Source organism: Staurois parvus, unplaced genomic scaffold (genome assembly GCF_062004578.1).
Source record: "Staurois parvus isolate SC_StPar_1 unplaced genomic scaffold, SC_StPar_1.0 ptg001813l, whole genome shotgun sequence".
Lineage (NCBI taxonomy): Eukaryota > Metazoa > Chordata > Amphibia > Anura > Ranidae > Staurois > Staurois parvus.
Genome location: NW_028319609.1, coordinates 1 through 27,778, shown reverse-complemented (window position 1 = coordinate 27,778; position 27,778 = coordinate 1). Strand labels below are relative to the sequence as shown.

The window sequence follows — 27,778 nt, the reverse complement described above, 5'->3', positions numbered from 1 at the left end:
CGGCGCGCTGTGATGACGACAGAGGCCCGGAGCTATGGATGAGACAACATGAATAAAGGCTGGCTAGAGCTGGAGAGCGATCCAGGTACAGTGACTATAACCCCCCCCGACACTGCACCCCCTACTGACACCCCAATACAGGGGAGACCTCCGTGAGAGTCTGAGGGACGTACCCCACCCAAGTGCTGCATTGTACCCCCTCCCCCCAAACTGACCTCCATACTCTGTGTGGAACACCCTCCCCCCAAGGAGCAGATATGGGATTGACTGATTGAATGAACCCCCCCAGGGCAGATATGGGGGTGACTGGTGGAAGGAGCCCCCCCAGGGGCAGATATGGGGGTGACTGGTGGAAGGAAGCCCCCAGGGCAGATATGGGGGTGACTGGTGGAAGAAGCCCCCCCAGGGCAGATATGGGGGTGACTGGTGGAAGGAGCCTCCCCAGGGCAGATATGGGGGTGACTGGTGGAAGGAGCCTCCCCAGGGCAGATATGGGGGTGACTGGTGGAAGGAAGCCCCCAGGGCAGATATGGGGGTGACTGGTGGAAGGAGCCTCCCCAGGGCAGATATGGGGGTGACTGGTGGAAGGATGCCCCCAGGGCAGATATGGGGGTGACTGGTGGAAGGAGCCCCCCCAGGGCAGATATGGGGGTGACTGGTGGAAGGAGCCCCCCCCAGGGCAGATATGGGGGTGACTGGTGGAAGGAGCCCCCCCAGGGCAGATATGGGGGTGACTGGTGGAAGGAGCCCCCCCAGGGCAGATATGGGGGTGACTGGTGGAAGGAGCCCCCCCCAGGGCAGATATGGGGGTGACTGGTGGAAGGAGCCCCCCCCAGGGCAGATATGGGGGTGACTGGTGGAAGGCACCCCTCCCCTTAAGGGCAGATATGGGGGTGGCAGGTGGAAGGAGCCCCCCCAGGGCAGATATGGGGGTGACTGGTGGAAGGAGCCCCCCCAGGGCAGATATGGGGGTGGCTGGTGGAGGTGTGCGCGGCGATATGCAACATATTTCATGGTTATGTTTATGTTCATGCGTGTATGTGAAGGGCCCTTAAAAAAATGTTTTGTTCTGGGGGGGGGGGGGGGGGGGTGTTATGTGCATAGGGCTAACGTTAAAGTTTTACAATTTAAAAAAAATGTAATATTTGAGTGAGCCTTCCCTCCCCCCCTCCATCATTGATCCCACCCCCTCCCCCCCTCCATCATTGATCCCACCCCCTCCCCCCCTCCATCATTGATCCCACCCCCTCCCCCCCTCCATCATTGATCCCACCCCCTCCCCCCCTCCATCATTGATCCCACCCCCTCCCCCCTCCATCATTGATCCCACCCCCCTCCCCCCTCCATCATTGATCCCACCCCCCTCCATCATTGATCCCACCCCCCCAATATTGACCCCACCCCCTCCATCATTGAGCCGTCTCTCCCCCCCCATCACTGAGCCTTCCCCCCCCCCCATCACTCAGCCTTCCCTCCCCAACACCTCCATCACTGAGCCTTCCCTCCCCACCTCCATTAATGAGCCTTTCCTCTCAATGAGACTTCCCTCCCCCATCTCCATCAATGAGCCCCCCCCCCCCCTCCATCAATGAGCCCCCCCCCCCCTCCATCAATGAGCCTTCCCACCCCACCTCCATCAATTAGCCTTCCCACCCCCCCTCCATCAGTGAGCCTTCCCTCCCTACCCCATCAATGTGCTTTCCTTCCTCCATCAGTGAAGAGGAATTGCCACCATATACACACTCCATGCAGCTTACATTTTTCTTTTTGCTGTGCAGGGCTCTTCACGCTGCTGGTGGAGGATTTCGGTGAGTACAATTTACCATGCTTGTAGTTTCAGTCATTGGATCTGGTGCTTTTACTACTGGGGGAACTCTCCCCATTGTGGGAGGGGCAGAGACAGACTACTAGGGGAACTCTCCCCATTGTGGGAGGGGCAGAGACAGACTACTAGGGGAACTCTCCCCATTGTGGGAGGGGCAGAGACAGACTACTAGGGGAACTCTCCCCATTGTGGGAGGGGCAGAGACAGACTACTAGGGGAACTCTCCCCATTGTGGGAGGGGCAGAGACACAAACTACTAGGGGAACTCTCCCCATTGTGGGAGGGGCAGAGACAGACTACTAGGGGAACTCTCCCCATTGTGGGAGGGGCAGAGACAGACTACTAGGGGAACTCTCCCCATTGTGGGAGGGGCAGAGACAGACTACTAGGGGAACTCTCCCCATTGTGGGAGGGGCAGAGACACAAACTACTAGGGGAACTCTCCCCATTGTGGGAGGGGCAGAGACAGACTACTAGGGGAACTCTCCCCATTGTGGGAGGGGCAGAGACAGACTACTAGGGGAACTTTCCCCATTGTGGGAGGGGCAGAGACAGACTACTAGGGGAACTCTCCCCATTGTGGGAGGGGCAGAGACAGACTACTAGGGGAACTCTCCCCATTGTGGGAGGGGCAGAGACAGACTACTAGGGGAACTCTCCCCATTGTGGGAGGGGCAGAGACAGACTACTAGGGGAACTCTCCCCATTGTGGGAGGGGCAGAGACACAAACTACTAGGGGAACTCTCCCCATTGTGGGAGGGGCAGAGACAGACTACTAGGGGAACTCTCCCCATTGTGGGAGGGGCAGAGACAGACTACTAGGGGAACTCTCCCCATTGTGGGAGGGGCAGAGACAGACTACTAGGGGAACTCTCCCCATTGTGGGAGGGGCAGAGACACAAACTACTAGGGGAACTCTCCCCATTGTGGGAGGGGCAGAGACAGACTACTAGGGGAACTCTCCCCATTGTGGGAGGGGCAGAGACAGACTACTAGGGGAACTTTCCCCATTGTGGGAGGGGGCAGAGACACGAACTAGGACTACTACTCTCCCCATTGTGGGAGGGGCAGAGACACAAACTACTGGGGAACTCTCCCCATTGTGGGAGGGGCAGAGACAGACTACTAGGGGAACTCTCCCCATTGTGGGAGGGGCAGAGACAGACTACTAGGGGAACTCTCCCCATTGTGGGAGGGGCAGAGACAGACTACTAGGGGAACTCTCCCCATTGTGGGAGGGGCAGAGACACAAACTACTGGGGGAACTCTCCCCATTGTGGGAGGGGCAGAGACACAAACTACTGGGGGAACTCTCCCCATTGTGGGAGGGGCAGAGACAAACTACTAGGGGAACTCTCCCCATTGTGGGAGGGGCAGAGACAGACTACTAGGGGAACTCTCCCCATTGTGGGAGGGGCAGAGACACAAACTACTGGGGGAACTCTCCCCATTGTGGGAGGGGCAGAGACAGACTACTAGGGGAACTCTCCCCATTGTGGGAGGGGCAGAGACACAAACTACTGGGGGAACTCTCCCCATTGTGGGAGGGGCAGAGACAGACTACTAGGGGAACTCTCCCCATTGTGGGAGGGGCAGAGACACAAACTACTGGGGGAACTCTCCCCATTGTGGGAGGGGCAGAGACAGACTACTAGGGGAACTCTCCCCATTGTGGGAGGGGCAGAGACACAAACTACTGGGGGAACTCTCCCCATTGTGGGAGGGGCAGAGACACAAACTACTGGGGGAACTCTCCCCATTGTGGGAGGGGCAGAGACAAACTACTAGGGGAACTCTCCCCATTATGGGAGGGGCAGATACAAACTACTGGGGGAAATCTCCCCGTTGTGGGAGGGGCAGAGACACAAACTACTGGGGGAACTCTCCCCATTGTGGGAGGGGCAGAGACACAAACTACTGGGGAGGAATTTCCCCATTGTGGGAGGGGCAGAGACACAAACTACTGGGGGAAATCTCCCCATTGTGGGAGGGGCAGAGACACAAACTACTGGGGGAAATCTCCCCATTGTGGGAGGGGCAGAGACACAAACTACTGGGGGAAATCTCCCCATTGTGGGAGGGGCAGAGACACAAACTACTGGGGGAAATCTCCCCATTGTGGGAGGGGCAGAGACAAACTACTAGGGGAACTCTCCCCATTGTGGGAGGGGCAGAGACACAAACTACTGGGGGAAATCTCCCCATTGTGGGAGGGGCGGAGACACAAACTACTGGGGGAAATCTCCCCATTGTGGGAGGAGCAGAGACACAAACCTCTGCAGCACAAACATTTTGGCACCCAGTATTTCTGCCTCAGACCTGTAATCTCATGGTGTAGATTTGTTTCGATGTTTATCATTTTTTTAGCATGGGAGTAAAATGTTCCGTTTTAGTTTACAATGTATCTAAAGGGAAAGCATGAAGCATTGTGTGTCTGAATCTGACTCTGTCTCTCTCAGGTGTAAAGGGGGTTCAGGTGGAGGAGATTTATGACCTGCAGAGCAAGTGTCCGGGGTAAGATGCACATTATTGTAGTAATATATATTATCATGTTGTATATATTATGTTTGTTCTTCACCTCCCTCATCCCCCTCCCCCGCCTCCCTTCTCTCTGACTGTCTCCTGCCCCCTCCAGGCCGGTCTATGGCTTTATCTTCCTCTTCAAATGGATCGAGGAGCGCCGTTCCCGCAGGAAAGTCTCCACCCTGCTGGACGACACGTCAGTCATGGAGGAGGATGTCGTCAACAACATGTTCTTTGCTCACCAGGTGAGATAAACGGATGTTTAGTTTTACGTTTGTTTTTACCCGAAACTTCTCTTCTGTTTCATCATCACTGAGATCTTAAAGCTGAAGTTTATTCTCCTTCTGTTTGCCTCCTGGTTCCTCCCTCCCTCACCCCAGTCTCTCTCCCCCCCCACACCCCAGTCTCTCTCCCCCCCCTCCTCACCCCAGTCTCCCCCCCCCTCCTCACCCCAGCCTCCTCCCCCCCCCCCCCACACCAGTCCATATGCTAGAAATTGTATTTTAAAATAAAGTCTTCCTATTTACATTATTTGCCTTTTTCATTGATTTTGGGTAAAGTGTTGCATGACCGAGTCATTGTCAATCACACTATCACAGCACTGGAACCTGAAACAATGGTCTGGACAGGAAGGGGGGGGGGGGGCAATATGTTGACAAAGAGGTGTAATCCGGGGAACTTTCTAATATTTACTTTTTTTTGTCTAGAAGTACCGTTTAACCTCTTATCCATTCGTTCACAGCTGATCCCCAATTCCTGCGCCACGCACGCCCTCCTGAGCGTATTACTGAACTGTAGCGGCGTCCACCTGGGGCCGACTCTGAGCCGCATCAAGGACTTCACCAAAGGCTTCAGCCCGGAGGTAACCATACGGGGAGAGTTTGGAAAGTTTGGCGGCATCTCAGCTAATTGATGAAACAAGGGATCAAACATTGCTGCATCCAGTGCCCCAACAGGGATGAGTCCGGGGGTTGAATCTCCGTGCAGTTGGATGTTAACTCCTGGGATGCTCCACCTCTTTTTTTTGACGCATTGCAGCCAACAACAGCTGTCATGCAGCACCCCCGGAGCTTTAGTGGGGGTTACTAGACTCCAGAATGATGATGGGGGTGCTCCTGGGGACACAGAGGAATGAGGGGAGTATTCCTGGGGATGCAGAAGAATGAAGGGGGTGTTGCTGGTGATACAGAGGAATGACGGGGGTGTTCCTGGGGATGCAGAGGAATGACAGGGGTGTTCCTAGGGACATAAAAGAATGACGGGGATGTTCCTGGGGACCCAGAGGAATGACGGGGGTGTTTCTGGGGACGCAGAGGAATGACGGGTGTTCCTGGGAATGCAGAGAAATGAAGGGAATGTTCCTGGGGACATGGAGGAATGAAGGGGTTGTTCCTGGAGACATGGAGGAATGGCGGGGGGTGTTCCTGGTGATTCAGAGAAATGACTGGGGTGTTCCTGGGGGCACAGAGGAATGACGGGAGTGTACTTGGGGATGCAGAAGAATGAAGGGGATGTTCCTGGTAATGCAGAAGAATGAAGGTAGTGTTCATGGGTATGCAGAGGAGTGATGGGGGTGTTCTTGGGTACGTAGAAGATTGAAGGGGTGTTCCTGGGGATGCAGAGGAATGATTAGGGGTGTTCCTGGGGACTAAGAAGAATGATGGGGGTGTTCCTGGGGACACGGAGGAATGAAGGAAGTGTTCCTGGGAACACGGAGGAATGACAGGGGTGTTCCTGGGGATGCAGAGGAATGAAGGGGGTGTTCCTGGGGACACGGAGGAATGAAGGAAGTGTTCCTGGGGACCCAGAGGAATGACAGGGGTGTTCCTGGGGATGCAGAGAAATGAAGGGGGTGTTCATGGGGGCATAGAAGAATGAAGGGGGTGTTCATGGGGACGTAGAAGAATGAAGGGGGTGTTCATGGGGACGTAGAAGAATGAAGGGGGTGTTCATGGGGACGTAGAAGAATGAAGGGGGCATTCCTGGAGACAGAGGAATGATGGTGGAAGGTAAAGAAATGTGTGTAGCTTATGAAAACTGAATCTTTTTTTCTCCCCCCCCACAGAGTAAAGGTTATGCCATTGGAAACGCTCCTGAGCTGGCCAAAGCTCACAACAGTCATGCAAGGTGAGTGACCCCATAGGTAATGACACCCTAGGTGCCAGCGTTGTCACAGGAAGTTAGGGCTCTTTTACAGAATCTGCACAGACTCATCACTAGGACACATAGAACACGACTGATGTCCATGTGCCCTGTGTACGGTGCAGCACTGCCGGGAGGGGCACTGCATACAAATGCAGACTTCATACATTATCCAATACTGTGTTGCAGCAACAGTGCTGAGACGTCCCATTCCGCTGCCGGAACAAAATCAAATCTTGCTGAGCTCTGCTCAGCCCTTCACAGGAAGTCTTTTATTTTGTCAGTGAATATAAGGCTTCCTCTTATTGGCTGAGATGGAGAGGCAGATTTTTGATTTGTCATTGATAAAATTCAAGGCTTCCTTGCGCACACTCTTTTTTTCGGCAGCAGACGGGAAGTCCCTGTATACTGTATATATACTGTATGCAGCTGATGCTTCATACACTTTATACGGTGCTGATGGCGGCTACTTCTGTGGAAATAGTCAAACTATTTAAAGGGATAGCAAAGCTGGAGTTCGGCTTTAATAATGTGTCCTTTTGTGGCACTTCAATAAAGTTAAAAAAAAAAAGGAAACAGCTTTAACAGCATTTAGTTGTGTGGTCTGGTGTGAACAAGCCCTGACTACTGCAGACTTTGGTTGATGGTTTGTTCTCTCCTGCAGGCCGGAGCCGCGTCACCTACCTGAGAAGCAGAATGGGATCAGCGCTGTTCGCACCATGGAGGCATTTCATTTCGTCAGTTATGTTCCCATTAAAGGGAGGCTGTTTGAGCTGGACGGCCTGAAGGTCTACCCCATCGACCATGGTAATACACTCCGAGCATGCGCAGTTCAGTGGATACTGGGGAGCGGTAAACCCCTGACATTGCTATCACATGGGGGCGCTATTGGTGAGATACCCCAGCTAAGCTCCTGGGCCCTCACACCTGCTGTGCCCATTATGAGGGGTTCTCACCATCCCTGTGCTGAGCTCCCGGGTCTGTACACCCTCTGCCCATTATGAGGGGTTCCCACCATCCCTTGAGTTCCTGGGTCTGTACACTCGCTGTGCCCATTATGAGGGGTTCCCACCATCCCTCTGCTGAGTTCCTGGGGCTATACACTGTTCCTATTACGAAGGGTTCCCACGGGGCCCTATGCAGAGTTCCTGAGTCTGCATGTGTGATTTGGACCAGTATGAGGGACTCGCACCTTCGCTACTGGACGATTTATTTTTTTTCATTATGGAGAATGTAACGAGTAGCCGGAGGACATAAATGTGGGCGGGAACACCTCCAGCAAGTTGTGTGGGACAAGACCCGGGAACTATGGCAGGTAGACCTGTCTGGTGAGGACCCCAAGAGGTATAAGCAGGTGACTCCTCTCACCAAGGTCCGCTTGTGATTGGACAATGAATACTGTGTACAATGATTGGACAATGAATACTGTGTACAATGATTGGACAATGAATACTGTGTACAATGATTGGACAATGAATACTGTGTACAATGATTGGACAATGAATACTGTGTATATCAGCCAATCAGATCTCTTGTATCACTGGATTCCTCATGTTTGTTTTGTGTATGGTGACCCCTCTTATTACCTCTCTCCAGGCCCCTGGGCGGAGGAAGAGGAGTGGACGGACAAAGCGCGGCGGGTGATAATGGAGCGGATCGGCCTGGCCACAGCGGGGTACGGACCCTGGAGGTCATAGGTCAGCTGCTGGATATCCAACGCGATGTGCGTCGGGCGCAATGATAATTTTTTTTATTCTCGCAGGGAACCGTATCATGACATTCGATTTAACCTGATGGCCGTGGTTCCGGACCGGAGGCTGAAATACGAGAGTCGGCTAAACGTCCTGAAGATGAACAGGCAGACTGTGCTGGAGGCTTTGCAGCAGGTAGTAAACTGAGCAACCTACAGTGCTGAAAATCCCGTCTGAAAGCAATGTGTGGCTGTATTATTAGAGCGTCTGCTCAGGCGGTATATTGGATGGACCATTTCCACAGAGAGCGTTGTCACAAGTATGGCCGTGTGCTGTACTCAGCGTTGTCTGTAAAATTGGTATTTACATCGACCTTTATTATTAACCACTTCAATACCGGACACTTCTACCCCCTTCCTGCCTACAGGGCACTTCTACCCCCTTCAATACCGGGCACTTCTACCCCCTTCCTGCCTACAGGGCACTTCTACCCCCTTCAATACCGGGCACTTCTACCCCCTTCCTGCTGCCTACAGGGCACTTCTACCCCCTTCAATACCGGGCACTTCTACCCCCTTCCTGCTGCCTACAGGGCACTTCTACCCCCTTCAATACCGGGCACTTCTACCCCCTTCCTGCTGCCTACAGGGCACTTCTACCCCCTTCCTGCCTACAGGGCACTTCTACCCCCTTCCTGCCTACAGGGCACTTCTACCCCCTTCCTGCCTACAGGGCACTTCTACCCCCTTCCTGCCTACCAGTCACTTCTACCCCCTTCCTGTCCACCGGGCACTTCTACCCCCTTCCTGCCTACAGGGCACTTCTACCCCCTTCCTGCCTACAGGGCACTTCTACCCCCTTCCTGCCTACCGGGCACTTCTACCCCCTTCCTGCCTACCGGGCACTTCTACCCCCTTCCTGCCTACAGGGCACTTCTACCCCCTTCCTGCCTACCGGGCACTTCTACCCCCTTCCTGCTTACAGGGCACTTCTACCCCCTTCCTGCCTACAGGGCACTTCTACCCCCTTCCTGCCTACAGGACACTTCTACCCCCTTCCTGCCTACAGGGCACTTCTACCCCCTTCCTGCCTACCGGGCACTTCTACCCCCTTCCTGCCTACCGGACACTTCTACCCCCTTCCTGCCTACCGGGCACTTCTACCCCCTTCCTGCCTACCGGGCACTTCTACCCCCTTCCTGCCCAGGCCAATTCTCAGCTTTCAGCGCTGTCGCACTTTGAATGACAATTGCGCGGTCATGCAACACTGTACCCATATGACATTTTTATAATTTTTTTCACACAAACAGAGCTCTCTTTTGGTGGGATTTACTCCCCTCTGGGGGTTTTATTTTTTGTGCTATAAACAAAAAAAAATCGAAAAATTTGAGCTGGCACTGATAGGCGACACTGATGGGTGGCACTGATGGGCAGTGCCAATCCGTCCTCTGACAATTGCCGGTTATCGGCGTGAGAAAAGTTCAGCCGATAACTGTCAACTGCATTTACCGGTCATCTGCTGTGTCATTGGACAAAGCTGATCATGTGGTAAAAGGCTGCCATGATTGGCCGTTTACCATATCCCGTAAGCAGATGTGTCCGTAGGACACAGCGATCACTGGCGGCCATGGGCGTGTTCTAGAATGACATCTATGGACGTCGTTCCAGAACCAGACAACCGCGCTGTAGCCATCCTTCGGCTATACTGCGGTAGGGAACTGGTTAAAGTGTGATATTAATGTGTGAATACCTGAAGATCCTGGCTGTCCCCTTTCAGCATTCTGACCATGCCAAGCACAGAAGCTGATCCATGCTGGCACGGGCGGTCGCGTCCCTGAGACTTTGTATATGTGAGACTTTGTATATGTGAGACTTTGTATATGTGAGACTTTATATATGTGAAACTTTGTACATATATGTGACTTTGTTTACGTGAGACTTTGTACATATATGTGACTTTGTTTACGTGAGACTTTGTACATATATGTGACTTTGTTTACGTGAGACTTTGTACATATATGTGACTTTGTTTACGTGAGACTTTGTACATATATGTGACTTTGTTTACGTGAGACTTTGTACATATATGTGACTTTGTTTACGTGAGACTTTGTATATATATGAGACTTTGTTTACGTGAGACTTTGTACATATATGTGACTTTGTTTACGTGAGAGACTTTTCAGGTGCATCCATTTCCATTGCAGTTGATCCGGGTGACGCAGCCAGAACTGATTCAGCCCCAGAAGCAGACTGACAATCAGAATAATGAGGACACGAAGCCTAATACAAAGTCTGCCTCCAACCAGGAGACGTCTCGTCAGAATTCTCAGAGTAACGCCTCAGGTATTGGCTGCAATGATGTATTGGTCTTCTGATGTGTCACATACAAGCTTTACCTACCTGTCCGTGTCTCTTCCCTGTAGATGTGAGCAGAGACGCAGCCGGATCCACTCAGAGAGGACCTGTCCCTAATACCTACAGCAAGCTGAATGCCGTTCCTCATAATGGGAATACAACCACCACCCAACCGCCCCGGCTACCAGCTTTCTTGGACAACCACAACTACGCCAAGTCACCGATGCAGGTCAGTGCTTTTCTGGATGAAAGGAGATGACCAGAGACTGCAGACATAGTACAGGAGATGACCAGAGACTGCAGACATAGTACAGGAGATGACCAGAGACTGCGGACACAGTACAGGAGATGACCAGAGACTGCAGACATAGTACAGGGGATGACCAGAGACTGCGGACACAGTACAGGAGATGACCAGAGACTGCGGACACAGTACAGGAGATGACCAGAGACTGCGGACACAGTACAGGAGATGACCAGAGACTGCGGACACAGTACAGGAGATGACCGGAGACTGCGGACACAGTACAGGAGATGACCGGAGACTGCGGACACAGTACAGGAGATGACCAGAGACTGCAGACATAGTACAGGAGATGACCAGAGACTGCGGACATAGTACAGGAGATGACCAGAGACTGCGGATATAGTACAGGAGATGACCAGAGACTGCAGACATAGTACAGGAGATGACCAGAGACTGCGGACACAGTACAGGAGATGACCAGAGACTGCGGACATAGTACAGGAGATGACCAGAGACTGCGGACACAGTACAGGAGATGACCAGAGACTGCGGACACAGTACAGGAGATGACCAGAGACTGCGGACACAGTACAGGAGATGACCAGAGACTGCGGACACAGTACAGGAGATGACCAGAGACTGCGGACACAGTACAGGAGATGACCAGAGACTGCGGACACAGTACAGGAGATGACCAGAGACTGCGGACACAGTACAGGAGATGTCCAGAGACTGCGGACACAGTACAGGAGATGACCAGAGACTGCAGACATAGTACAGGAGATGACCAGAGACTGCGGACACAGTACAGGAGATGACCAGAGACTGCAGACATAGTACAGGGGATGACCAGAGACTGCGGACACAGTACAGGAGATGACCAGAGACTGCGGACACAGTACAGGAGATGACCAGAGACTGCGGACACAGTACAGGAGATGACCAGAGACTGCGGACACAGTACAGGAGATGACCGGAGACTGCGGACATAGTACAGGAGATGACCAGAGACTGCAGACATAGTACAGGAGATGACCAGAGACTGCGGACATAGTACAGGAGATGACCAGAGACTGCGGACATAGTACAGGAGATGACCAGAGACTGCAGACATAGTACAGGAGATGACCAGAGACTGCGGACACAGTACAGGAGATGACCAGAGACTGCGGACACAGTACAGGAGATGACCAGAGACTGCGGACACAGTACAGGAGATGACCAGAGACTGCGGACACAGTACAGGAGATGACCAGAGACTGCGGACACAGTACAGGAGATGACCAGAGACTGCGGACACAGTACAGGAGATGACCAGAGACTGCGGACACAGTACAGGAGATGACCAGAGACTGCAGACACGGTACAGGAGATGACCAGAGACTGCGGACACGGTACAGGAGATGACCAGAGACTGCGGACACGGTACAGGAGATGACCAGAGACTGCGGACACGGTACAGGAGATGACCAGAGACTGCGGACACGGTACAGGAGATGACCAGAGACTGCGGACACAGTACAGGAGATGACCAGAGACTGCGGACACAGTACAGGAGATGACCAGAGACTGCAGACATAGTACAGAATTAGCAGGAGTTGATGAGTGAGTAGGAGGTGAAACAGGAGTGAGGGTGATATTTATAAGCTGTGGGGGAAGAAGAGGGGTGAAGGAAAGTTTGAAGAGAGAGGATACAACTGAGGAGGAGGAGGAGTAGTAGTAGGGGGCGCATGAGGAGGAGGAGGAGTAGTAGGGAGCGCATGAGGAGGAGGAGTAGTAGGGAGCGCATGAGGAGGAGGAGTAGTAGGGAGCGCATGAGGAGGAGGAGGAGTAGGGAGCGCATGAGGAGGAGGAGGAGTAGGGAGCGCATGAGGAGGAGGAGTAGTAGGGAGCGCATGAGGAGGAGGAGTAGTAGGGAGCGCATGAGGAGGAGGAGTAGTAGGGGGCGCATGAGGAGGAGGAGTAGTAGGGGGCGCATGAGGAGGAGGAGTAGTAGTAGGGGGCGCATGAGGAGGAGGAGTAGTAGGGGGCGTATGAGGAGGAGGAGTAGGGGGCGCATGAGGAGGAGGAGTAGTAGGGGGCGCATGAGGAGGAGGAGGAGTAGTAGGGGGCGCATGAGGAGGAGGAGGAGTAGTAGGGGGCGCATGAGGAGGAGTAGTAGGGGGCGCATGAGGAGGAGGAGTAGGGGGCGCATGAGGAGGAGGAGTAGTAGTAGGGGGCGCATGAGGAGGAGGAGTAGTAGTAGGGGGCGCATGAGGAGGAGGAGTAGTAGTAGGGGGCGCATGAGGAGGAGGAGGAGTAGTAGGGGGCGCATGAGGAGGAGTAGTAGTAGTAGGGGGCGCATGAGGAGGAGGAGTAGTAGTAGGGGGCGCATGAGGAGGAGGAGGAGTAGTAGGGGGCGCATGAGGAGGAGGAGTAGGGGGCGCATGTTACAGAGTGGAGATGAAGAAGCAGAGTGGGTAAGAGCTGGATGGGGAAACAGGTCACCAATAGTCTGATTAGTATTTGACGTCTGCTGTGGTTTCTCGCTCTCGATGAAGATCAATACTTTATCCACAATGATAGTTTGCCAATGGCTACCCCTGGCTGCGTCTCCCCTACGGAAGGCCTACATTTATACTGAGTTGGGTGGGGGAGATGCCAATGAATCAATTAGGATTGCATAGCAGAGAAACATGGCTAGCAGGGCAAATGTCTCCCACCAGAGGAGGACTACATTTTGGGTTAGACAATAAGAGGAAAATAAACACGGCAGTAATATGGACAGAGTTAAAGATGTTGGAAGCAGTAAGAATGACCAATCAGAACATTGATAGTTATGAAATCCGCTTCAGTTAGGTGGATTTAAAAGCCGCATAGATGACCATATAGCAGAGCGGGGGGAATTAGCATTCATACATGGCATGGGCGACAGTACCAAGGTGGATAAAAATCGATGATTTAATAAAAATTTTTTTTTTAAAAAATAGATTTTTAAAAATTTAAATCAGATTTTTTTTTACAAGATTTATTAATGATTTAAAAAAAATATTAAAAAATAGATTTTTAAAATTTAAATCAGATTTTTTTTTTTTCATTTTTATCAAATTTATTTTATTAAAATGCTTTTGGAGTAAAAATCTATCTAAAGATGGTCTATTTAAAGCGGAGCTCCACCCAAAAGGGGAAGTTCCGCTTTAATTCTTTGTCCTCCGCTCCCCATTAAGGATTGGCACCTTTGGGGAGCGGAGGGGTGGAGGGGGTACCCAAATTTGACAGGTACCCGCTCTCACTGCCTATGCAATCGGAAGCAGAAGTTGTCCTCCCCCCTCTCTCCCTGTAGTCTTGTGGGACACATGACAGGTCCCAGAAGACTACGGGGCCATTCACAAGGCGCAGAGCTTCTCGCACATGCCCAGTGGGCACCCGGCTGTGAAGCCGCAAGCTGTCACAGCCGGGTGCCCACACTGAAGATGCCTTTTAAGTCGTTGGTATGTACTAGTGATGCACCGCAATGAAAATTCTGGTGCCGAAACCGAAAATTCAAAATGCACTTGGCCGAAAACCGAAACTGAAATGCGCGTTTTTTCTATTTTATTTTTTAATAATTTATTTATTTCGCTTTTTTTTTTTTACAAACATTTTTTTCCCTCTATGCCAGGAGTTGGAGATACAATGTATCTCTCTCCTTTTGTAGAGCAAGAAAAAAACAAGGGGGCGGACTGTACAGTGACTACTGTGATAGCCAATCAGAGGCTATCACAGCGATCATGTGACCCGGAATCGGGAGTCCCGGGTCCCGATTGTTAGAACGGGACCCAGTGATCTCAGTGACACTGCAGTCTTCTTGCTGGGAGCGCACCGTGCGATGCGCTCCCAGCAGACAGACAGGTACGCAAATATACGGCCGCATGGAAAAAGCCCCGTTCTGTGAGGCCGCATGTTGGTGTGATGTCGGTGTCAAGGGGTTAATATACTACAGGGGTTTCCGCTTTCTTGCTTTACTGCTAAGTATCCAAACGGTTACAACAAAACAATATTACACGTGATAATTATCCAAAAAGCAGAGAAATACTATTTATAAGGAAATCGTTTGCTTGGCCCCAACAGACTACTTGAAGTGAAATAAAACCTGGAGATCGGCATTTGTCACTCTTGGAGGATAAATAATATAAGTTTCCTGAAAGAAAATCCCAGCTGCATGTATTTTGCGGCCGGTGACATCGACTTTTTGTTTCCAACATGATGCAGAAAGCCCAGCGATGTTCTCCTTCCAGCCATAGCTCCTTCCTAGACCGGAGGCCTTATTCACAAAGCTTGGATGTGACAGTAATGATCTTTATTCCACATTTGTGCTGTTATTCCCGTTTATTACATTTATACGAACATTTTCTCAGGAGGAAGAAGATTTTGGCTGCGGGTGTCGGCCGATCTCGGGGACTCCCACCTCCCTCTCCGGACTCCGATGAAGATGAAGAGAGGAGGCAGAGACCTCCGCAAGACCGACAGCTCTTCCTCGGTGAGTGCGCGGCCTCCATACTCTTCTGTCATTGAGGATTGTACCTTTAAGTGGTTGTAAACCTTCACATACAGTTCAGTCCATATATATATATATATATATATACACATATACACAGTTGGGTCCATAGATAGATACAGTCCGGTCCATAGAGATAGATAGATATATATATATATATATATATATATATATATATATATAGTTCAGTCCATAGATAGATACAGTCCGGTCCATAGATAGATAGATAGATAGATATATATATATTATACAGTTTGGTCCATAGATGTAGATATATATATATAGATATATAGTTCAGTCCATAGATATATAATATATATACAGTTGGGTCCATAGACAGATACAGTCCAGTCCATAGATAGATAGATAGAGATATATATATATATATATATATATATATATATATATATATATATAGTTCAGTCCATAGATAGAGCTATATATATGGTTTGGTCCATAGATATATATATAGTTCAGTCCATAGATATATACACAGTTGGGTCCATAGATAGATATATATATATATATACAGTCCGGTCCATAGATATTTGGACACAAGTACGATTTCAGTCTTTTGGCTCTGTATGCCACCAGAATAAATTAAAAGAAAACAATCCAAATGGATATGGAGTGCAGACTTTCAGCTTTAATTCAAGGGGTTAAACATAAATACCAAGTACAAATTTTAGGAACTGCAACCATTTTTATACACGGTCCCTCCATTTTCAGGGGCTCAAAAGTCATTGGACAATTGAATATAATCATAAATGTTCATTTGTAATATTTTGTTGAGAATCCTTTGCAGGCAATGACTGCCTGAAGTCTGGAACCCCACGGACATGACCAAAGACTGGGTTTCCTCCTTTCTGATGCTTTGCCAGGCTCTACCTGCAACTGTCTTCAGTTGTTCTTTGAGGGACTTTCTGCCTTTAGTTTTGCCTTCAGCAAGTGAAATGCATGCTCAATGGGGTTGAGATCAGGGTATTGACTCGGCCATTGCAGAATATTCCACTTTTTTTCCTTCTAAAGCTCCTGGGTTGCTTTTGCAGTGTGTTTTGGATCATTGTCCATCTGTACTGTGAAGCGCCGTCCAATCACCTTTGCTGCATTTGGCTGAATCTGGGCTGACAATTCATCCGGCTGCTTCTGTCTTCTGTCACATCTTCAATAACCACCAATGATGCAGTGCCACTGGAAGCCATGCATGCCCATGCCATAACCCTGCCTCCGCCCATGCCATAACCCTGCCTCCGCCCATGCCATCACACCGCCTCCCCCCATGCCATCACACCGCCTCCGCCCATGTCATCACCCGGCCTCCGCCCATGCCATCACACTGCCTCCGCCCATGTCATCACCCTGCCTCCGCCCGTGCCATCACCCTGCCTCCGCCCGTGCCATCACCCTGCCTCCGCCCGTGCCATCACCCTGCCTCCGCCCGTGCCATCACCCTGCCTCCGCCCGTGCCATCACCCTGCCTCCGCCCGTGCCATCACCCTGCCTCCGCCCGTGCCATCACACTGCCTCCGCCCGTGCCATCACACTGCCTCCGCCCGTGCCATCACACTGCCTCCGCCCGTGCCATCACACTGCCTCCGCCCGTGCCATCACACGGCTTCCGCCCGTGTCATCACACGGCCTCCGCCCGTGCCATCACACGGCCTCCGCCCGTGCCATCACACGGCCTCCGCCCGTGTCATCACACTGCCTCCACCATGTTGTACAGATGACGTTGTCCTTTGGATCATGAGCTGTCCAAGCCTTCTCCACACTTTGTTCTTCCCGTCATTCTGGTAGATTCATCTTAGTGTCATCCGTCCAAAGAATGATTTGCCAGATCCGGTCCGGATTTTTAGATGTTTTTTAGCAATTTCTAATCTGGCTTTTCTATTCTTCAGGCTTAGGAATGGTTTGCACCTCGTGGTGACCCCTCTGTATTTGCACCTCGTGGTGACCCCTCTGTATTTGCACCTCGTGGTGACCCCTCTGTATTTGCACCTTGTGGTGACCCCTCTGTATTTGCACCTCGTGGTGACCCCTCTGTATTTGCACCTTGTGGTGACCCCTCTGTATTTGCACCTTGTGGTGACCCCCCCTGTATTTGCACCTTGTGGTGACCCCCCTGTATTTGCACCTTGTGGTGACCCCTCTGGTTTTGCACCTTGTGGTGACCCCTCTGTATTTGCACCTAGTGGTGACCCCCTGTATTTGCACCTTGTGGTGAACCCTCTGTATTTGCACCTTGTGGTGACCCCCCTGTATTTGCACCTTGTGGTGACCCCCCTGTATTTGCACCTTGCGGTGAACCCTCTGTATTTGCACCTTGTGGTGAACCCTCTGTATTTGCACCTTGTGGTGACCCCTCTGTATTTGCACCTTGTGGTGAACCCTCTGTATTTGCACCTTGTGGTGATCCCTCTGTATTTGCACCTTGTGGCGACCCCTCTGTATTTGCACCTTGTGGCGATCCCTCTGTATTTGCACCTTGTGGTGAACCCTCTGTATTTGCTCTCGTGAAGTCTCCTCTTGATTGTAGACTGACAACAATCCGCCCCCCTCCTGGAGAGTGTCCTTCACTTGTCTGGATGATGTGAATGGGTTTTCCTTTCTCATAGAGAGGATCCTGCGATCACCCACCACTGTTGTCCTCCATGGACGTCCTTTCTATGTTGCTGAGCTCACCAGTGCGTTCTTCTTTCCTCAGAATGGACCAAACTGTGATTTGGCTCCTAACGTTGCTGCGATCTCTCTGATGGATTTTAGTTTTTGAAGCCTTACAATGGCCGGTGTCACTTCCATGGACGGCTCCTTTGAATGCATGATGTGGGGTCACAGCAATAGATTCCAAATGCAAATCTCCCACTTAGAATCAACTCCAGACCTTTTACCTGCCTAATTGATGAAGAAATAATGAAGTAGCCCACACCTGGCCAGGAAACAGCTTTTGATTCAGTTGTCCATTACTTGTGGTGCCTTGAAAAAGGGGGGGTGGCTACTCTTAAGAGCTGTAATTCCTAAACCCCTCCTCCAATCTGGATGTACATACCCTCAAATGACACCCGAGAGTGCGCACTGTCCGCCCAGATCCATCATAGGACTACAGCTGGGATAGGTTCTGGTAAATGCCTGAAAAAAACTAAAATTGTGCTGCCTGCGTCCAAATATATATGGGCCTAACTGTATATACTGGGGGGGGGGGGAATATGGGGGTGTATATATACGGACCTAACTGTATATACGGGGGGGGGGAATATGGGGGTGTATATATATGGACCTAACTGTATATACTGGGGGGGGGAATATGGGGGTGTATATATATGGACCTAACTGTATATACTGGGGGGGGGAATATGGGGGTGTATATATATGGACCTAACTGTATATACTGGGGGGGAATATGGGGGTGTATATATATGGACCTAACTGTATATACTGGGGGGGGGGGGGAATATGGGGGTGTATATATACGGACCGAACTGTATTTCCAGTGCAGTGACTATCCTCATGTGATACACAGAGAGAAAACAAATCCTCCTACACAAGTTGTACCTGTTTATCAGCAACCCTCTCTCCTCTACAGCCATTCAAATCCCACAACTTTTCTGAGCTGCAGGGGGCAGGGATCTGATGTCACACACTGCACAGTATGGGGCAGGGATCTGATGTCACCCACTGCACAGTATAGAGCAGGGAGCTGAGTGTAATCTGAGACCTGAGTGGAGGTAATGGACACACCCCCTCTACACTGTCTCATAGGGAAGCATGCACGGCTGAGGCTGTCAACCACCTGCTGTGTGCTGGAGGGGCAGCCAGAAATCACTCTAGGTGCTTTGGATTGAGGCAAGTACACAATACAGAAGGATGTGCTTTGTTCATTTTTCAAGGTTTACAGCCACTTTAATGTTTAATGTCTCCTGCAGGTTCAAGAGGAGAAGTTCGGAGTCTCTACCCCCACCTCCCGGGCCGGAGCTGCCTGCCAACATTCTGGTAGAAAAGTTAAGGGAAACTCAGCGAGAATTGTGCTCCCCGCTCTCTATAAAGACAGGAGCCCCACGGCCCCCCATTCCCAGCCGTCTCCTACCCCCAGCAACGAGAGCACAGACACCGCCTCAGAGATAGGGAGCGCCTTCAACTCCCCGCTGCGGTCTCCTCTGAGGTCCGCCAACACCACCAGACCCTCCAGCCCCGTCACCTCGCACCTCTCCAAGGTGCTGTTCGGGGAGGAGGAGCCTCTCTCGCGGTTGGATAGCGTACGGTATAACCGAGCGGTGCGGGAACTCGGGCCCCTGGTTGCACTGGAATCCTGCACCTCACCCGGGACGGGCAGCTCTACACACTGAGCCGGAATGGTAAGGGGGAGGGGAAAGACTCTGTATACAGTGTGTGAGGAGCAATGTGCGGGAGATTGTTCATCCTTTCTCTTTATGTTACTAGATTCTGGAAAAGTTTCCCCAAAAATCAAAATGGAGGATGGCAGCGAGAATCCCGACACCCCGAAGGGAGAGAGCTTCTCCACCTAAGGTAAGGATCAGCATTCTCCACAAATTATCAGAGAGGAGGGCAAACGTCTGACATTACCCAGCAGGGTCACATCGTTTATACAAAGATCTCCTCTCCTCTTCTCAACACTCCTTACCTGTCCATCTGTCACCGCTCTGCTCATCTCCACACTCATCTCCTCTGCCCTCGTCCCCTCCACGCTCATCCCCTCTCCCCTCATTCCCGCCAAACTCATCTCCTCTCCCCTTATCACTTATCTCCTCATCCTCTCCAAACTCATCTCCTCTCCCCTCATCCTCTCTAAACTCATCTCCTCTCCCCTCATCCGTTCCACACTCATCTCATCTCCTCTTCCCTCATCCCTCCACGCTCATCTCCTCTCCCCTCATCCCCTCCACGCTCCTCCTCTCCCCCTCATCCCCCTCTCCTCTCCCATCATCCCTCCACGTTCATCTCTTCTCCCTCCACTCAGTCTCTTCTCCCTCACCTCCACATTCTCTCCTCTCCCTCATCCCTCCACATTCGTCTCCTCTCCCCTCATCCCTCATCCCTATCCCTCCACATTCATCTCCTCTCCCCTCATCCCCTCACCCTTCATCTCCTCTCCTGTCATGCCTCTCCACTCCCCTCCTTTCAAATCATCAACTTTCTTCTCATCCCCTCTCTGCACATTCACTTTTAAGTCATCTGTTCACCTCTCATCCTCTCTGCGTTCATCTGCATTCCCCTCATCTCCTCTCCTCTCATCTCCTTTCCTCCCCTCCTCTCCCCTCCCCTCCCTCCCTCCCCTCCCCTCCCCTCCCTCCCTCCCCCCCTCCCCTCCCCTCCCCTCCCCTCCCCTCCTCTCCTCTCCTCTCCTCTCCCCTCCCCTCCCCTCCCCTCCTCTCCCCTCCCCTCCTCTCCTCTCCCCTCCTCTCCTCTCATCTCCTTTCCCCTCCTCTCATCTCCTTTCCCCTCCCCTCCTCTCCTTTCCCCTCCTCTCCTTTCCCCTCCTCTCCTCTCCTTTCCCCTCCTCTCCTCTCCTTTCCCCTCCTCTCCTCTCCTCTCCCCTCCTCTCCCTTCCTCTCCTCTCCCCTCATCTCACCCCATCCCCTTTCGAAGCATCAGGTGTCCACTCATCCCCCCAACACAGATATCCTCTTTGTTCATCCCCTTTCAAATCATCTCCTCGCCTCTTATCCCCGTATGCTCCTCTCCTCTCCCCTCATGTACATTGGGTCAGGGATGTGCTCATTGTTTTGGGTCTTTTAGATAACTCTTCTCTCTTTTTTCTTTGCAGGAGCTCCTGGCTTTGTTGAAATGCGTAGAAGCCGAAATAGCCACATCGGAGGCCTCGCTGAGGGAGGAGCTGGAGAAACGCAAAAAATTCAAGGTAGGGATTCAGTGTGATCCGCACACAACTTGTAGTGCCGCTCCGAACCGGAAAAACAAAAATTTCACAGTGCAGGGAGCAGGCACCTCTCCACCATTCATCGGGGTGAACACAAAATGCCGAAAATGAGAAGAGGTGCAGCTCACCAACCCGGCGCTTCAGCAGTAGATGGATGTGGTCTCAGCCAACTCCACTCTAGCCACGCCCGCTGACGTGTTTCACCCCGCCCACCCGGGGTTGGTCACAGCACCTCTGGGCATGGCTGGTGTGGTTTTTTGCCAAGGCCACCTCCATCTACCGCTGAAGCACCGGGCCGGCGAGCTGCGCCCCTTCTTGTTTCTGGGACAGGGAGCTCTGTGTCCTCTGTGTGGCGTCTCTGGACTGGGATGTGATCTGACCTTCTCGTTTCTCTTCAGATCGATGATCAGAGAAGGACCCACAACTACGATGAGTTCATCTGCGCCTTCATCTCCATGCTGGCCCAGGAAGGTGAGTTCAGGCCTCGCTGTCTAAGGTTCACTAAACCTGGAGAGTCCAGAATGTGGTGCAGCTCTGCATAGGAACCAATCAGCTTCCAGGTTTGATTGTCAAAGCTTCATTGATCCAGCTGAACCCCCCCATTCACATCGGTGCGATGCCCTGCGACTTGCAAATCACATGCCAAGTCGCTCCCTATTGTCCACAATTGGAGCGATCCTATCGGCGCGGTTCCGACTTTTAGGGTCGTGCCAATTTCAAAAGTTGTACATGCGCTACTTTTGGTGCGATTTGCATAGACATCTGTGTTGGATGTCTTGCAACTCGCACCTGAAATCGGCAGGTCCCCCGACTTTGAAATAGTGCGACTTACATTGAAATTGCACGATTTCAAAGTCAGGCTTGATGTGAACGGGGGGGGGGGGGGGGGGGGGGTGAGAAGCTGATTGGCTCCCATGCACCGCTGCTCAAGATTTTGCACTCTCCAGTTTTAGTAAATCAACCCCTTTGTTTCTTTAACCCCTCGCCCTCCAGAATATTTCCCCCCTTCCTGAGCAGGCCATTTTTTGCGTTTATGGCGCTGCGTTATTTTAACTGACAATTGCGCGGTCATGCAATGCTGCACCCAAATGAAGTGTACGTCCTTTTTTTTCCCACGAATTGAGCTTTCTTTCGGTGGTATTCGATCGGCTGTGCGTTTTTTATTTTTTGCGCTATAAAAAAAAAAAAGACTGACAAATTGAGAAAAAAATATTTTTGACTTTTTGCTATGAAACATGTCCAGTAAAAAAATGTTAAAAATCAAATTTCTTCAAAAATTTCGGCCAAAATGTATTCTGCTCCGTGTCTTCGCTAAAAATCCCGATACGTGGAAATTAATTGGTTTACGTGAAAGTTATTGCGTCTACAAATGGCGGTATAGATATACTGGGATTTTTTTAGTAATGGAGGCGATCAGCGACTTACAGCGGGACTGCTGCGGGTGTGAACGTGAGGCGCACATGCGATTGCACCTCTTTTGTCTCCCCTTCTGCCTCTCACCTTGCACGCACCCATTTCAGGGTTCACAGATGGGATGGGGATCCCCCCTTTTGCATATAAAGGAGTTCACCTGAAAAATCGACCTCATTAACCCTCTCCATTCTGTCCCTTCAGGCATGCTGGCGAGTCTGGTGGAGCAGAACATTTCGGTCAGGAGGCGGCAGGGGGTCAGCATCGGCCGGCTGCACAAACAGAGGAAGCCTGACCGCCGCAAACGCTCACGCCCATACAAAGCCAAACGCCAGTAGCCCCCCCAAACCCCTTTTTAGAGGTACCACCCAGACAGACTGTCCTGACACTCCTGTATATGATGTATATAAACCGTTTTTATAATTCCCCATGTATACTCACCCCCCCAATAGGTAATGTATGACACATGGCCAATGCTCTTTTCATACCCGCATCATGTGATCTGCCTACACCAGGGGTGTTCAACCTGTGGCCCTCTGATGTGGCCCTCGATCTCAAACCAGGGAAGCAAACTTCTATTACATCCTGCGGGTTTGGTGCCCTTTCTTAAAATGCGTTTTCGTGCACCAAATCCTCAAGATGTCATAGAAGTCTCTGGCAAAGCGCAGCTCGGAAATCCACAGGCGCACTGCATTGTAAAAACCGCAGCTCATCCGCATGGAGGATACCTTATAGGGGGCTCAGGACAGTAAGGGCTCGTTTACATTTGCGGTTTGGGGGGGGGGGGGGGGTGTAGCTGAGACATGTTTTTTCCACACACCCCAACCACTGTTGTAGCACCAGGGTTCACAATGGTGACTCCACCCCTTCTCCAGGGGGCCCATGCGGCCTCCCTGTCACATTCTATTTTACACTTGGAGAGGATCAGTTCCTGTATATGCAGCCCCCACTGTCCATTTTCCTCCTCCAACCCCTAAAAGCCGGCTTCTCCTCTTCCTCCTGCCGGAGGAAAATGTTCATCATGCTATTCAAAATAAAAAAAAATTAGAAATTCAGATCCATGTCATTGCGGCCTGCAACTGGTTACCAAATCACTCTTCAAAAGGTTGAGCACCCCTGGCCTACACCTTACCCCTCCCTGTAGTCACCCAATATTCCTTTGTCGGGGATTTTCCAGGCTGGGATCCCTCCGGTTGTCAGAAGACGGTTCCTTCTTGTCACTAGCACCATATTACAATCACTGTTGTCACGCAGCGGGCAGGACCCACCTTACAGACTGTACAATGACCCCACTGGCTGGATCCATAATGTCCTCATTATCATGTCACAATTCTTCTGCAGTGCTTCTTGTGGAATAATAAATGTTATGGAATTTATCAGAAAGTGATGATGTTTTCTTGGATAATCCACGGCGTGTTTGAAATAGATCGCGTGATACACAGAGATTCGCCGGGTCGCATAGGCTTCCATGTTAGAAATCAGAAAATCGCGGCTTGTGATGTGTCAGGTGATGCTGAATATTTCTGATGCTGCAGCTCTTCAGGGTTTGTATGACCTGAGAGAAGTGTGACATCATTCAGGATGTGAGTGGTTGTAGTCCATTTAGATCAGTGGTCTCCAAGGTGCGGCCCAGGGGCCGAATGCGGCCCTTTGCTTGCCTTTATCTGGCCCTTGGGGGCACTATTTTTATTCTCCAATAATGGGGCACAGTTCCTGCCAATGACACTAATGATGGGGTACAATTCCTACCAATGATAGCAATGATGGGGCACACTTCCTCCCAATGATGGGGCACACTTTCTACCAGTGATGGGGCACACTTCCTCCCAGTGATGGGGCACACTTCCTCCCAATGATGGGGCACACTTCCTCCCAATGATACCAGTGATGGGGCACACTTCCTCCCAATGATACCAGTGATGGGGCACACTTCCTCCCAGTGATACCAATGATGGGGCACACTTCCTCCCAATGATACCAGTGATGGGGCACACTTCCTACCAATGATACCAATGATGGGGCACAGTTCCTCCCCATGACACCAACAATGGGACCCAATGACTCTTATGATGGGGCTCAATTCCTCCCAATCACACCAATGATGGAACACTCTTCCTACCGATGATGGGGCACACTTCCTCCCAGTGATGGGGCACACTTCCTCCCAGTGATGGGCACACTTCCTCCCAGTGATACCAATGATGGGGCACACTTCCTCCCAATGATACCAGTGATGGGGCACAGTTCCTCCCCATGACACCAACAATGGGACCCAATGACTCTTATGATGGGGCACAATTCCTCCCAATGACATGAACGATGGGGCTCAATTCCTCCCAATCACACCAATGATGGAACACTCTTCCTACCAATGATGGGGCACTATTCCTCCCAATGACATCAATAATGGGGCACAATTTCTCCCAGTCACCAGTGATGGGACCCTATTCCTACCAATAATGGGGCACTATTCCTAACTGACACCAACAGTGGGGCCCAATGACACCCAACGATGGGGCACAATTCCTACCAAGGATGGGGCACTGTTTGCTCCAACTAATACTTGAATATTTTCTACTCCCGGTGGCCACATTGCGGCCCCTCTAAAATCTGAAGGACAGTAAAGTGTCCCTATGTTTAAATTGTTTGGAGACCCCTTCTTTACATGGTATGCTGTACATAGAACTAAACAGCAGGAAATCAAATGACACTCTCTTTACAGCTTTGAAGTAAAGAGCTGACTGCAGAAATCTAGAGTTCCACTGACAGGCTGCACCTGGTAAATATGTAATAATCAGATATAAGGTCTGTTGCACACGGCAGTGAATACAAATGATGAGTTTTTTACTGATATGAAATGCATTGTTGTCTATGGGCAGGGCTGATGTTAGAAGCCATGGGGCCCCATACAGCCAACCTGACAGGGCCCCCCAAAGAAAAAAATTTACTGTGTTTCAGTTATGAATGAACAAAGTGAGGGATCGCTACCAGTCACTCATTGTGTTCATTCAGGAAAGAAAGGGGCTGGCAAATGTGACATTTACTGGACCATTTTCCCACTCCCCATCCTGAAGGATCCTATTGTGCGCTTGCAACTGTCGGTGGGAAGGAGAGGAGGGAAGCCGGCAGCACTGCACAGAGAAGGGTGATGGGTGTGGTGGTGGGGGGGGGGAATTACTGGAAACAATCCCTTTCTCTGCACCAGCTGAAAGCCATTCAGGGGATCGGTTCCAGTAATTGTTTTTATATATTACCTTTTGTACCACCAGCCCCTCCCTCTTAGATTGTAAGCTCCCAGGATCAGGCCCTCCTATCCCTCTTGTATTGAACTGTATCATTGCTGTATTGTCTCCCGTTATATTGTAGAGCGCTGAGCAAACTGTTGGCGCTCTGGAGAAGGGCAGAATCAGCCAACCTGCTACACTGGAGGAGGACAGAGTCAGCCAATCATGGCACTGGAGAAAGGCAAGTCCTGCCAATTACTGCAGTAGAGGAGGGCAGAGTCAGCCAACTGCTGCACTGGAGGATGGAGTCTGCCAATCATTGCACTGGAGAAGGGTGAAGTCAGCCAATTGCTGCACTGGAGGGGGACAGAGTCTGCCAGTCATTGCACTGGAGAAGGGTGGAGTCTGCCAACTTCTGCACTGGAGGGTGGAGTCTGCCAGTCATTGCACTGGAGAAGGGTGGAGTCTGCCAACTTCTGCACTGGAGGGTGGAGTCTGCCAGTCATTGCACTGGAGAAGGTTGAAATCGGCCAACTGCTGCACTGGAGGAGGACGGAGTCTGCCAATTACTGCACTAGAGGGCAGAGTCAGCCAACTGCTGCACTGGAGGATGGAGTCTGCCAATCATTGCACTGGAGAAGGGTGAAGTTAGCCAATTGCTGCATGGAGGAGGACAAAATCTGCCAATGACTGCACTAGAGGAGGGCAGAGTCAGCCAACCGCTGTACTGGAGGAGGACAAAGTCAACCAATCAGTGCACTGGAGAAGGGCAAAGTCAGCCTATTGCTACACTGGAACAAGGCAGAATCCGCCAATCCCTTCACTGGAGGATGGCAGAGTCAGCCAAGCCCTGAACTTGAGGAGGGCAGAGTCTCGTTTGGCCTATAGGGAAACCTCTTAGAGGGTGGCATGTTCACAATGTGCCGATATTTTCATGGCCGACCAGTGCAGTGAGTGCTGCCTCTCTGTCACCAGGGATTTGTGTGAAGGTGCAAAGTGCCCCCCACTGCAGTGATATCGGAAGTTCCTGAATTGTTGAGCTCAAAGATGTCTGCCTGAACTGTAAGTAGGTGACAGGTACTCACAGAGGCCTATTTATAAAGACCATCAGCATTGCTGTTTGTATTGCAACAACTTCTGCCCTCGTTCATAGCTTGATGGACCAATGAGAGAGCAATGAAACTTCAAAATCTAAAATGACTCCATCTTGTCTTTTGCCCTTTTGGAATATTAAGGTTGGACACAATTGTTTTCACTGTGATTGAAATCTAGAAAACACAGCGGAGAAAATACCCACCAGAGCTTTACGAATGGCTGAGATCATTGAAACTGATATTTTTTTTAATATTCATTTTGACTTTTTCTAAAAAGGTCCCTAAAGTTTACGGAAAGCTATTTGGCACAGCATCCAATCAGTAGTCCAGAGCGCAGATCAGAGCCACGCCCCGTTTTATCCAGTGGGTTTGCGGTTGGCTGCTGTGGAGCTCCACTGCGATGACGTAATTGGTGGAATGTCCCGTGGTGGAGAGCGTTCCTGGGGGGGGGGGGGGAGAGAAAAGAATTCTTGTCAATCATTTATGGTATTCAGAGGCTGGTATGTGTATCTATAGGGGTACTAGTGCCAGGTTAAAGGGGTTCCTCCAACTCAGAGTTAACCATCCTCTGATCTATCCGCTGTGCAACTCTCATGCACCCCCTGCCTATATGCGCCTACCTGTTGCAGGGGGCGCATATGAGAGGTGCACAGCGGATAGATCAGAGCTCCCCTTGGTGACCTTCCCAGTACACTGAAGAGGCTGCACCTGTGTCCTTAAAGGGGACCTCCGGTTGAACTACAACTCTGATGATATCCATCTACCCTGGGCTGCTTCTAACACCACCCTAAGAGGGATTCTTGGCAGACCTCCATTTATTTATACACTACGCAATACCTTTGCGCATCCGGTGAGTGC

The 27,778-nt window shown here is 51.1% G+C and overlaps 1 pseudogene across 1 annotated transcript; it reads left to right on the top strand.

The window, feature by feature from the left end:
* Nucleotides 1–23,985, top strand: LOC149434163 (ubiquitin carboxyl-terminal hydrolase BAP1-like; annotated as a pseudogene). Its single transcript, XR_016308805.1, has 17 exons — nt 1–85; nt 1,779–1,808; nt 4,286–4,340; nt 4,462–4,594; nt 5,092–5,211; nt 6,415–6,476; nt 7,156–7,298; nt 8,088–8,166; nt 8,254–8,377; nt 10,389–10,527; nt 10,608–10,774; nt 15,170–15,284; nt 19,223–19,651; nt 19,737–19,808; nt 21,065–21,174; nt 21,591–21,663; nt 22,807–23,985. The product of XR_016308805.1 is annotated as a ubiquitin carboxyl-terminal hydrolase BAP1-like (transcript).
* Nucleotides 23,986–27,778: the final 3,793 nt, after the last annotated feature.